We start from the raw sequence: 12,727 nt of genomic DNA, 5'->3' as shown, positions 1-12,727 counted from the left end.
CTACCACGAAGATGGCTTATTCCCTGGAAGACGTGATAAGGCTATTTCTCTGATATGACACAAACTAATCTGTAAGATATGTCGAGAATCATTAAAAAAGGAAACAGAACAAGCTAGAGAGTTCCAAATAAATCTAGAGTTCGCTTTTTCCACACTGTACCCCCCGGAACAAAGGATGAGGGTTTGTTGAGCTGTAGTTCAAAATTTTCCGGAATTAACTTCTAATATAATCTCATCATCATTGCGTAACGTCCATGAATGGTTGGGAGATGGTATTTGAACCCGCTTTTACGTAACCAATCACTTTCAGTAGTATCGATACACCCGGATGCGAGACAAGACGAAAGAGCTGAATTCAGGACATTTTCGAATGAAGAAATTCGAAGTCTAAGATTCAACTCTCCAAGACGGATTAAATTTGATTAAATGAATGGTGTTTGCCCATGTCCTTAATTTCAGAAGTTCTCTCTCTCTCTCTCTCTCTCTCTCTCTCTCTCTCTCTCTCTCTCTCTCTCTCACACACACACAATATTCAGGCTAATTCTTCAGTCTAATATTGTACCCACTTATACAAAAATAACATACTTCCAACTAAAACCTCTTCATGTAATAATTTTGAATTATACAATCCCTCGTATTAAAAAAAATTACAAGTGCTTTACAGTACATAAAACAGATCAAAATCTAGAACAAAATCACATTATTCTAAAAGCAGTAATATGAACTAAACAAAGACTTCGGTTCGGGAAATTTTTTTTTTTCAACTGCTCGGCGATAATTGCTTGGTAATGAGAGGGAGATGATCTCTTTAGACAGTGGCCCATAAGCTACAAAAAGAGGTTTTAAGAGATCAAAAGCGGCGACAGAACGGAGATGAGAGAGAGAGAGAGAGAGAGAGAGAGAGAGAGAGAGAGAGAGAGAGAGAGAGAGAGAGAGAGAGAGGTGTTGACCGTGTAAGCGCTATGTAAGTGTAATGGAGCTGTATTATTAAGCTAAATTGTACTTCAGACATAGTACAATTTTATGCAGTTCTCATTCTTACACGAACACTCACATATAAATATATACGTATATGCATTCATACATACATACATACATACAACCACACACACATACACACACACACACACACAACACACTATATATATATATATAAATTATATATATATAAATATATATATATATAATTATATATATATATATATATATATATATATATATATATATATATATATATATATATGTGTGTGTGTGTGTGTGTGTGTGTGTGTGTGTGTGTGTGTGTGCGCGCGCGTGCACGCTCGCGTGTGTATAATGTACCTTAGAAAAATGGATTTGCTGATCTGGTAAATACAAAGAAACCGTCTCTCTCTCTCTCTCTCTCTCTCTCTCTCTCTCTCTCTCTCTCTCTCTCCTAAAACAGAATGATAAAAGCTAGATATCTCCAACTTGGGTAGAATAGTGATTGGTATACTTTTTCTTTTGCCCAAATTAGAATTAAAATTCAGCTTCATGAGTACCCATACCCTCTGTTAATATGCTCGACAAGTGTCCGTCTGCAAGTTGCTAAATATGCAACTGTTACTGTAAACTGAGTCTGTTGGTTGATAGAATCCGAAGGTCCTCATCAAGCCTCCTACTCCCTTGCACACCGTGCTACATTTATGGACTGGATTAGGGTAGGGCCTGTGTTGGTATAAGGCCAGGTTAATCTAAACCAACCGACCTCTGTAAGACTCCTAATAAATGATTTCGTATATGCCGCTTTCCAGTATTCCTGTACATGACTCGCCATCGTTGTTGACAAGTAATCGTAATTGATCTACAATTCCTGATGATGTCGATTCGGTTCAGAGAACTGAATTATTCTCTCTCTCTCTCTCTCTCTCTCTCTCTCTCTCTCTCTCTCTCTCTCTCTGTGTGTGTGTGTGTGTGTGTGTGTGTGTGTGTGTAATATATTCCATACTAGACGAGAGAGTTTTTTCTGGGTTAGCTTTTAATAATATGTAGACAAAAAACATATTTCTTAAATGAAAAAAAAAAAAGAATGATATACTCGTCAGAATATCAGTCAACACAATGCAGTGTATTTCGTTTGATCTTCCACATTCGCTCCGCCGCCTACTTAAGAAACTCAATTTTCCAAGTGACAGCAAATGGAAACTTAGCACTTTATCTTTTTCGGATGGGGGCGGACACTATGAAAGTAATGATTAAGATCACTTAAAAGTACGGAGAAAGGTTCTCAATTTTGGAATATGGAGAAGAGTGGAGAGATTATTCTTCAGTAGCTAATTTGTAAGTTCTTCTGTCGCACAATGGCCTCCAGACCGTACATATACATATCTGATTAGCACCCAAGCCCTTTTCCACACACTTCTATTACCTGGTGAAAAAACGGTTGGATGACTTTGTAGGTACACCATTGACCACAGTCAAAACCCGAATCCTCATCTTACAGGTGAAATAGTATTGTAAAATTAAAAATGATTGCGAAATTTTTTTAAAATTAATTTTTCCGTGCCTTTTTTACTACTGTAAGTGCGATGTACATCTATCCAAGGACTGCTTGAATTCATAGTACAACCCTCTGGAAATATTATGAACTTACTCTCTGAGATGACAATGACGTGCCTTGAAATGTTTACGCAGAAGCAATGGAATCTGATCTTAGCACTGGCAGCTTTAAAGCAGGCTTCACATTATCTCTGACATTACATGTAAGAAAAAAAACATTGCCTCCGAATTACATACAGTTTCTACTCTCATTATCTATGGAAAATAGAATCAATTTTGTGGGTACGCAATCTTTACCGAGCTTGTGTTTCAAACTCTCTTTTGCATAAGCAATCCAAAATGGCTTAATTTTCCTGATTTCCAAATCATACAGGGGCCTCCGTCGAAATGACTCTAAATGGGAGAGGATAGACCAGTGACCAAAAACAAGTTGGTCTGTGACATAATTAACTTTGGAACAATTTCATTTTGTTTCGACTATAGTGACTTTTGGTGTTTATTAGGGATGTGACTGGGCGGTGGATACACCTATTACACAAATGAAAATATTTCCGACCTGCGGATGTGAGGTTTTTGTTTTGGTGTCATACGAATGTATCTGAATTACGAGTATATAACGCCAAACCTCCTTTTTTTTTTTTTTTTTTTTTTTTTTGCCGGAATTCGACTAACAATGACGTTTGAGCTACTAAGTTGATATACTTTTGACTAAGTCATCGGCCTGGTAAAGACGAACAGCTATACATGTGCTAAGTGTTGGCAAATATTTAGGAAAGCTGTATACGAATAAACTTTATTTTTATTTAGATTTGGAGCCCGTAACCACTAAAAGTCAAGTGGGCCACTTCTGTCCCGCGAGCGTGGGGTTACGACACCCAGGCATGGAGAACTGTTTATTAAGAGTCATGTTGAAATATCTAGATTTCATTCATAAAAGCATCGGATGATTGTATACCAAATAAATAAGAGGAGAAACTAACGTTAAAAAAACAGCTAAATAATTTAATCAAATAGTCGGTGGCAGAGAGAATACCGCTACTTGTTCCGTTACAGCAAAACAGCAAAAGGAGAAATCGTGGGTGAGAACGTGATAGCATTGTTATACATGTAAATGGTATTGCAAGGGAATGAATATCACAGGACTAACGGTTGCAGGACACAATAACAATTAGGATGAAGAAACGAGAGCTGCAGCCTAGAGCACAAACAAAGCTACTTAACTAATTACAACAGATTTTTCTTTCAAGTTGTTTATCTCATATATTTATATATATATATATATATATATATATATATAATATATATATATATATATATATAGAGAAGAGAGAGAGAGAGAGAGAGAGAGAGAGAGGAGAGAGAGAGAATGTATACACACACACACACACACACACACACATATATATATATATATATTATATATATATATCTATATATATATATATATATATATATAGATATAATTTTTAATATATAATATATATATATATTAATATAATAATATTATATAGATATATAATATAATATTATATATATATTATATATTTACGTATAATATAAGTTCATGTATGTATGTATATATATGCATATATGTACATTATAGTGTATATATTATGTATATATATATATATATATATATATATATATATATATATATATATATATGAATAATTTGATCACGAAGTATATAAAACGTGATGCTATGTATAAATAAAGGTTTTTTTTTGCCACGAAGGAAAAAGATGAAAAAGCGAGTTAGCCGAGTACTTTCGGTCCTATTCGGACCCTTTACTTAGGCAGTAAAGGGCCTTTATATATATATATATATATATATATATATATATATATATATAGATATATATATATATATATATATATATATATATATATATATATATATATATATATATATATTATATATCTATATTGCATTCAGTAAGAAAGTATTTCTATTCATAAAGAAAAAAATAACAAATAAATAGGAAAGGATATCCATTCTTATGGCTTTCGTCCAGACCCCCACCACCCCCCCCCCCCCAACTAAAAGAAAAAAAAACAAACACACACAAAAGATAGAACCGGAACTAAACAAGGCCAACAAAGAAGCGTGAGAGCTTACCACGACAAATTGACGTCCAGTCAAACAGGAATTCTTGATCATGTAATCTCGGACGTACATTGAATTAACAAGTATAACTTCTGAAATGCCGGACGAAGTGTAAATATATGAACGAAAATAAACAAAAGTAAAACTACATTGTTAGGAATACTTTCTTGTTTTATCAAAAAGTGACTCCTCTTACTTCTCTTTAATAATTAGCCCAGACGTCCTTTTCATTTCTTATAGCTGGAGAAGTTTGCTTTTTTACACTTTTTTCTTTCAGGTTTCACAAAGTAGCAATAATAATTTTGCATCATGCAAATGCTAAGTGAAAGTCTTAAGAGTTTTATATATTACGTATTTTATTTTTATTCCACAATTACACTCTGGATATTTTGGCTTCTTTCTGTTTATCTAGTGTGTATGCAATGTAAACATGCATACACATGCATATTCTAGAAAATATATACTTTTGTATAATAATCTACTCTGGCCACTGCTGGCTTTATCAATACACACACACACACACACATATATATTTATTTATATATATATATATATATATATATATATATATATATATATAATATATATATATATATATATATATATATGTGTGTGTGTGTGTGTGTGTGTGTGTGTGTATAAATAGGAACCGTTATAGATATAGGCGAGTATTTGTGTGTTTGTTTTGATGCACGAGCACGACAAAATATTCCTTATACTAACATCTCGTTCAATCGCAATTTCTCTGCCTTCCCTTGTCAACAGAAATACCTTCAGAGGATCAAAGTGGAAGGTCTTGTTTTCTCCTGACGAGGTAGCCCCTAGAATAGATCCTCTTAATGAAGCTCCATCATAATTTATCGCCAGAGGACCTTTTAAGCTTCTAACGCCCTTGCCCTTCCTCCTTACTACTCAACCGCCACCCCGCTACCCCTCCGCCCACGCCCCCCCCCCCCCTCTCTCTCACTCTCTTTCTTAATGATATTCACACATTCAACGGTATCTAATTATAAACTTTTGGAGTTTGCTTGAAATTAAATTCTGAGTTCAGAGAGAGAGAGAGAGAGAGAGAGAGAGAGAGAGAGAGAGAGAGAGAGAGAGTTTGTATTTGACTGATTTTATTGTGGTAATTTTACGGAACATTTTAACTTTCTCTAATATCTTCAGAACAAAATCATGACAAGAAGGCAAAAGGCCACTCTAAAGAATTTCAATTATAAAGAGGATTACGGCAATTGTGCTAGAAAAATATATACTTTATCTGTAATATATTTACCCACTTGCTTTATAGCATCAAAAACGAACATTCTTAGACTCATTAACGTAAACTTCCTTCTGCTGGCTAAACTAAACTGACTTACGAATGGTTAGAAAAGGGAACAGAAAAGGGTACTCAGGAGATTGCCCGATTTCCATATAACTTTTATCTTCTAAGTCAGAAACAAGCAGCGTTTATGCACAGGTTATTAATATTCTTAGGTATAAGTTATTTATCCCATACATTCATTGTTTAGCAGCCTTCAAAATATGAGCAAAATTATGCTATACTTGATATTGCGAAATGTCCCTTCATATTAATGAAACACCTTACAGGTACCCACGCGCACAGCACACAAACACATACATCTAATAATAATATATATATATATATATATATATATATATAAGTGTTTTTTTTATTAAGTAATTGCTTTACTATTCCCTTTGGTTACCTAAATAGGATTTTTCTAACCATTTTTTTTATTAATGCCATAAAAGCGGAGGGTACTGCGCCGCTATAAATCAAGCAGCAGACTAAGAGGATAATGGATTAATAAATCACTTCTGTGAATGCCCTCTGTAAAAAAGAAAAGAAAAAAGTTAAAATGAAAGTCTTTGAGAGAGAGAGAGAGAGAGAGAGAGAGAGAGAGAGAGAGAGAGTTTTGTAAGCACAAACTTCGGTCTTATATTGAAATAACATACAAACGGTTTAAAGTAGTTAATTTATTTTTTACAGTCAAGAGGAAACTGCAATGCTGGTGAGTTTTTAGATGGTGCAACGCAATCGTTATAAAAGCAAACTCAAAGTAAATATAGCATCGTTAAAACATTTTTGCTTTCATTGGTAAGCAAAAAAAAAGTTCATAAGGTTGTACCACAATGACAAAACCATACAGCAAGTCAGTTGTCAATTCCTATATTTTATTTATTGATCGTTGCAATAAAAAAAGATGTAGGCACTGACAAACGACTTGCTCTATGGTTTTGTCAATGTAATAAAGCTTATAAAACTTATTGTTTTCACCAATGAGAGCACAAATGTTTTAGCGATGCTATATTTATTTGATCCTGCCTTTATACACCACCTATTAGCTCACCAGCATTGCTATTTTACTTTTGAAAGGTTCAAAGAGGATACAAGTTTTTCGTTAGCAATTTCAATTTTTGGCAGGCGAAGACTCTTAAAGAATCTAAAATGGTCCAGTAATCTATTTTCACAAATGGTTAAAACTGTGAAAGTCGTCACGATATCGTAATACTAGTAAGCATCTAATAGAAATCTTATGTTATGTCAAGGTCCATAGGACAAAATTATGTCATATGGACATCATTTTCCTAAAATCTGAGCAAGGCTAAAAGGGCCTAGACCTGGCTGTTCCCAAGAAGTTGCTATTTCAGAATCACTACTGGAAAGTCTACAGCGCATATCGTCATTTCAGAAATTACTCTGCGTCAAGTCTTACCAAGAATGCTGTGCTGGCAATGAGGAAGTAATACGGCCACGGTCCCTTTCCAGACTTATCCCCGTGAAACTGCCTTTCCAGGCTGACACCTCTGAAACCGTACTGCCATTCGCCGTTCCAGAAAGGACTACAGGGAAGATTCTCTATGGAACTGCAATAACAGGCCTAACCTACGGAATTGAGCAGCTAATTAACTTGGAATGAAGCTCTTTGTTAGACACCCGAGGGAGTGTTAGTGAATTGGCCCTTTCAAATCACATTAGGATTTGTAGGATACCGGCAAGTAAGTAAATGAAGGAGAGGTAAGGCGAAAAGGACAATGGGTAATGATGGAGGAAGGACAAGAGAAGATATTACGTAGACAGCAGACACAAGCAAAGGTAAATCTCATTTTTCCTGTTAAATAAGACGCATTGGTACCGATAGTCAGTTTTCCTTTAAATGGCATTTTATGCAAGAAAGTTCCTTGTAAAGCCTACCCCTGGGCCTCTGTCAGTCATTCAGTGCTTAAGGCAGTGAAAAGAGGTAGTTGGAATTGTTGAACAGCAAGCTGAACACGAAGCAAGAATGGAAGTAAATTAAAAGACTAGAACGTGCGTGTGGCTAGAGCCCGAAGGGACGCTGCCAATAAACATTAGTAATGCCTACAGTGCACCACGTGAGGTGCACTGACGGCAACACCCCTTGTGGGATTTATAGCATTTGCATCTTCGTATTGTCTAGGCGCCGTGATGCCTTTCAAAGATAATCTTCCTACTGACTTTTAATATGATCTTACTCTGCTTCTATTTTTATCACTATATTCGTAAAAATTGTTTCGGAACAAAATAGACAGATAAATAGATTGATAAATACGCCGCTGGAAAGCCACATAGAATGACAAAAAAGTAATGACTACACGTCAGCAACGATAAACCAAGTTACCTTCACACTCCTACCTATTGGGAATACTAATAATGACCTTGGATTAATGTTATTGCGATAAACCATGAATATAAATTGTATGCGGAGGGATCTACATCGCAGGATAATAGTAACTGATGTTTACTAGATATTCCAAAGAGAATCTGTTATTATTATTAATGTTCTAATAATAATAATAATAATAATTTTTTTTTTTTGCTCTGTCACAGTCCTCCAATTCAACTGGGTGGTTTTTATAGTGTGGGGTTCCGGGTTGCATCCTGCCTCCTTAGGAGTCCATCACTTTTCTTACTATGTGCGCCGTTTCTAGGATCACACTCTTTTGCATGAGTCCTGGAGCTACTTCAGCCTCTAGTTTTTCTAGATTCCTTTTCAGGGATCTTGGGGTCGTACCTAGTGCTCCTATGATTATGGGTACAATTTCCACTGGCATATCCCATATCCTTCTTATTTCTATTTTCAGATCTTGATACTTATCCATTTTTCCCTCCCTCTCTTTCTTCAACTCTGGTGTCCCATGGTGTTGCGACATCATTGAGTGATACTTTCTTCTTGACTTTGTCAATCAACGTCACGTCTGGTCTATTTGCACGTATCACCCTATCTGTTCTGATACCATAGTCCCAGAGAATCATTATTATTATTATTGTTATTGTTATTATCATTATTATTATTATTATTATTATTTTATTATTATTAGTTATTATTATTATTAATTAATAAATAATAATATAATAATAATAATAATAATAATAATAATAATAATAATAATAATAATAATAAGTGGTTTTAGCATAGTAAACGAGCAGTAAAAACTGAATTTCATTAAGAATACATTACAAATATTACTATTTGGCTTGTAGTAATATTAGTCTAAGTAAACTTCATCAAAATTAATAAAACTGTTGCAGTGGTTTTTTTTTTAGTGATAACTAAATAACAGTTATAAGAGTTGTAAGCGTGTCGAAAGAGAACATTATGATACCTACTGCTGTCGAATTTCGGAATTCTATTTAATCAAGATAATACAGAGACTCTCAGTAACGATATCTAATTCTGAGAGTAAATAAATATTGAAGTGATATTTGCATTATAACTGAAACGTCCATACACACAACGTTTCTAAAAATAACAGCAACTAGAATTATTCTTAATTAATCCGTCTATTTATATTGTTTGTAAAATTCAGTAAATATTGATTGTTCAGTTTACCATATTAAAGCTATCAGAGCTTTGTAACATGACAGAGAGACCAGACTATGAGTGAACGAATTCTTTTTGAATATAAAAAAACATCCTATGAATCACAGGAAGCAACCGATGTTGCAATATTCATTACTGTGTTTTTTTCTCTTCCGTTCATTCAGTATATGGGCGTTGCGTCCTTATGTATGTAACATTCATATTGGGATTCAGATTATCAAGTGATAAGACTCTTAAAGCAGATATCACTTTCTCTGAGAGAGAGAGAGAGAGAGAGAGAGAGAGAGAGAGAGAGAGAGAGAGAGAGAGAGAGAGAGAAATTGATTCATACATGAAGACTCAATTCGATTTAATAATTGTCATGTACAGATTTCTTCTAAACCTCGTTCGTGCCTTTGAGTAAAAGTTGCAATTCAATAATGCTTTGACGCCGAAAAACATATTTTTCTGCTGAGAGAGAGAGAGAGAGAGCCGGATCGAGAGGAAGAGATGAGAAGAGAAGAGAGAAGGTAAATAGATGATAAAAAAACTGAATAGGTAGAGAGAGCGAGAAGAGGAGGGGCGAGAAGCAAAGAAACAGAGAGAGAGACCCGAGAAGAGAGAGAGAGAGAGAAAGTAAATAGGACATGCAAAATTTGGAATAAGAGAGAGAGAGAGAGAGAGACGACGAGAGAGAGAGAGCAGAGACGAGCAAGGTTCAAACCTAGTACCAGCTAACAACTAAAAAATTGAATAAGCGCGAGAGACGAGAGAGAGAGAAACGGAGGGAGAGAGGAGAGAGAAGGTAAATAGACCCAGATCGAAAAAATTTCAATAGGAAGAGAGAGAGCAGAGAGACAAAGAGAGAGTGTGCGGGGGTGGGTGGGAGGAGGGTGCCGCCTCAGGATAAAACAGTCACACTAGACGCTGATGCTCTCTACAAGCAAAGATAGATAAACCGGAATCCTGAAGCAACCTCTGCCTCCGGCGAAATGGTGGAAGTCGGTAAAATGCTTGCAACCGCCAAAAACGGCTGGTTGTTTTTGTTTGCAATAAAAGCAACGCACATCGAAGGTTTTGTCCGGAGCATCATGACCTTGAGCAGGGCTAATCACGAGAGGCATGAAACGAATGCTACAGAAAATGGGAAATAAATCAAAGGTAGAAATGAAACCAGATTTATACCGTATATGCATGATTACGGAACTTGGTACAATTTATGTCAGATTAGGAACGAATGAAAAGCCTAAGAAAAGTGTCTTCATAATAATAAAATCAAGAACGGTTACTAAGCTTTTCCAGCATAAAAATGAACTGACTCACCTGACATGATTTTCATTAGTATTCGGTACTTCCCTCGCTCCAAGCCAACCCATCCTCACCAGTCAGTACCGGAATTACCTTCAGTGTGAAGGGACTGTGGCCACAGTCTGGAAGACACAGCGATCTACACGTGTGGTTGTTAAAACAATTACTAAAAGTGCCTTAAGTCAAAACACTGATTTGGATTCTCTTGGTTATCAAAGTTTGCGTTTCAGTGGTTGACAGATACTCGAAGGAGAAATATGTTCGGGATTTGCTTGAACGCCTTTGTCACTCTGTTGCTTGCGTCCGTTCTCTTTAAAAAGGCTTCGGCTGAGCAGGACGAAGGGCGTAAGTTTCATCAGTTGTTGTTTTTATGCAACTTTTAATGGGATGCAAAACAACTTTTTACAACAGAACGTTTTGTGTTTAGGTTTAAGAAAATGGTCATGCCCAGCTTGGCGGCTGAAATATATTGTTATAATTCACTTTATATATATATATATATATATATATATATATATATATATATATATATATATATAGTATATATATATATGAGTATATCGAATTCCACAGGAAAATATAGTCAGAAATCCAAGCGCTTTCGATAATGTCTGAGTAAAGACGAAAGCGCTGGATTTCTGACTATCATTTTCCTGTGGGAGCTTTTGCTTATTTATGAAGTCACGTGCATCTACTGTGATTTTTTTAAGCATATATATATATATATATATATATATATATATATATATATATATATTATGATATATATAAATGAACTATGCCTTCAGTTGAATTTGTCAAGACTCTAGAATCTAGATTAATTGTTGTTGCTTTGAATAAATCTAAACAACTTTGAGAAGTAAATTGCTTACGTTTGAATACTAATTCTTACTTCAGCTGACAATTTGCTTTGTGGAAATTGATTTTTATCGTTGAAATTTTGTCATAGCTGTGTTATTAAATCATTACTTTTACCGCGAATAAATTTCAGGGTAAATTTACTCATATTTGAATTGTGAAAAATGAAATCACATAAATTCACCACGATCATCATCGCCTTAATAGGGCACTCAAATTCTACCACTCATGTCTTTTCTTTGCTTTCACCTCGACAAACGTCCGCTCATCGCCATCCCTCCTTCCCATAGTACTCATCTACGGCAGCCCGTGTCTTTTAACTTTTCTGGTCCCTTACTCTTCACGTGGGGACGGTACCTAATAAATGTCCAACCCGCCTCACATACCTTCTTCATCATTATCTCATCTATACCTAGAACTTCCCTAATTCCCCTTATGGCTTTATTGGCTAGCATCGTTCCTAAATATTTAAGACCAGACCTCACTGATCCTATTCTCCATCTTACATGTCATTTCCATTGCTCATACTGTTTTCGTTATTGCTTTATAAAACAAAAGTTGTGGTAGCAATCTATTTCCATCCCTGTAGTTTTGTCTTCTTTTAAAATAAATTACAGAAAGCCTCGGAAGAAATGTATTCAAATTGAGGAACTACTAGCCTCTGTTTTAGCAAATAAGATGTATTGTGAGAATCTGTTGTTGTATGTGCAGTTTTGTTACGGTTGGATCATATCATAGCTGAATTATATATTTAATTTACATGGCAAGATTTCTTTTAATGATTATAGTCGGCATTATTTCAGAGATTAAACTTCGTACATAAATGAATCTTTATATCGACTTTATTATTATTATTATTATTATTATTATTATTATTATTACTTTGTTAAAAATGACAGCTGCTTCAGCACTATTAGTCTTGTAGAGAGTCTTCTCTATTTTTCTGATGACAGCTTTCTCGTTGTTGCTTAGACTGGCGAGCAACGCACCAAAGGGCATGGTAAAATTCGGTTGAGTCATTTGGTTTATTATTGCTTATACAATTCTCTCTCTCTCTCTCTACGCACCAGCATCGATAATGCAGCGTCTATTCAATGCGTTGCCAGCT

The sequence above is a fragment of the Macrobrachium nipponense genome, chromosome 20 (genome assembly GCF_015104395.2).
Source record: "Macrobrachium nipponense isolate FS-2020 chromosome 20, ASM1510439v2, whole genome shotgun sequence".
NCBI classification, from domain to species: domain Eukaryota; kingdom Metazoa; phylum Arthropoda; class Malacostraca; order Decapoda; family Palaemonidae; genus Macrobrachium; species Macrobrachium nipponense.
Note: the sequence above shows the minus strand (reverse complement) of the source record.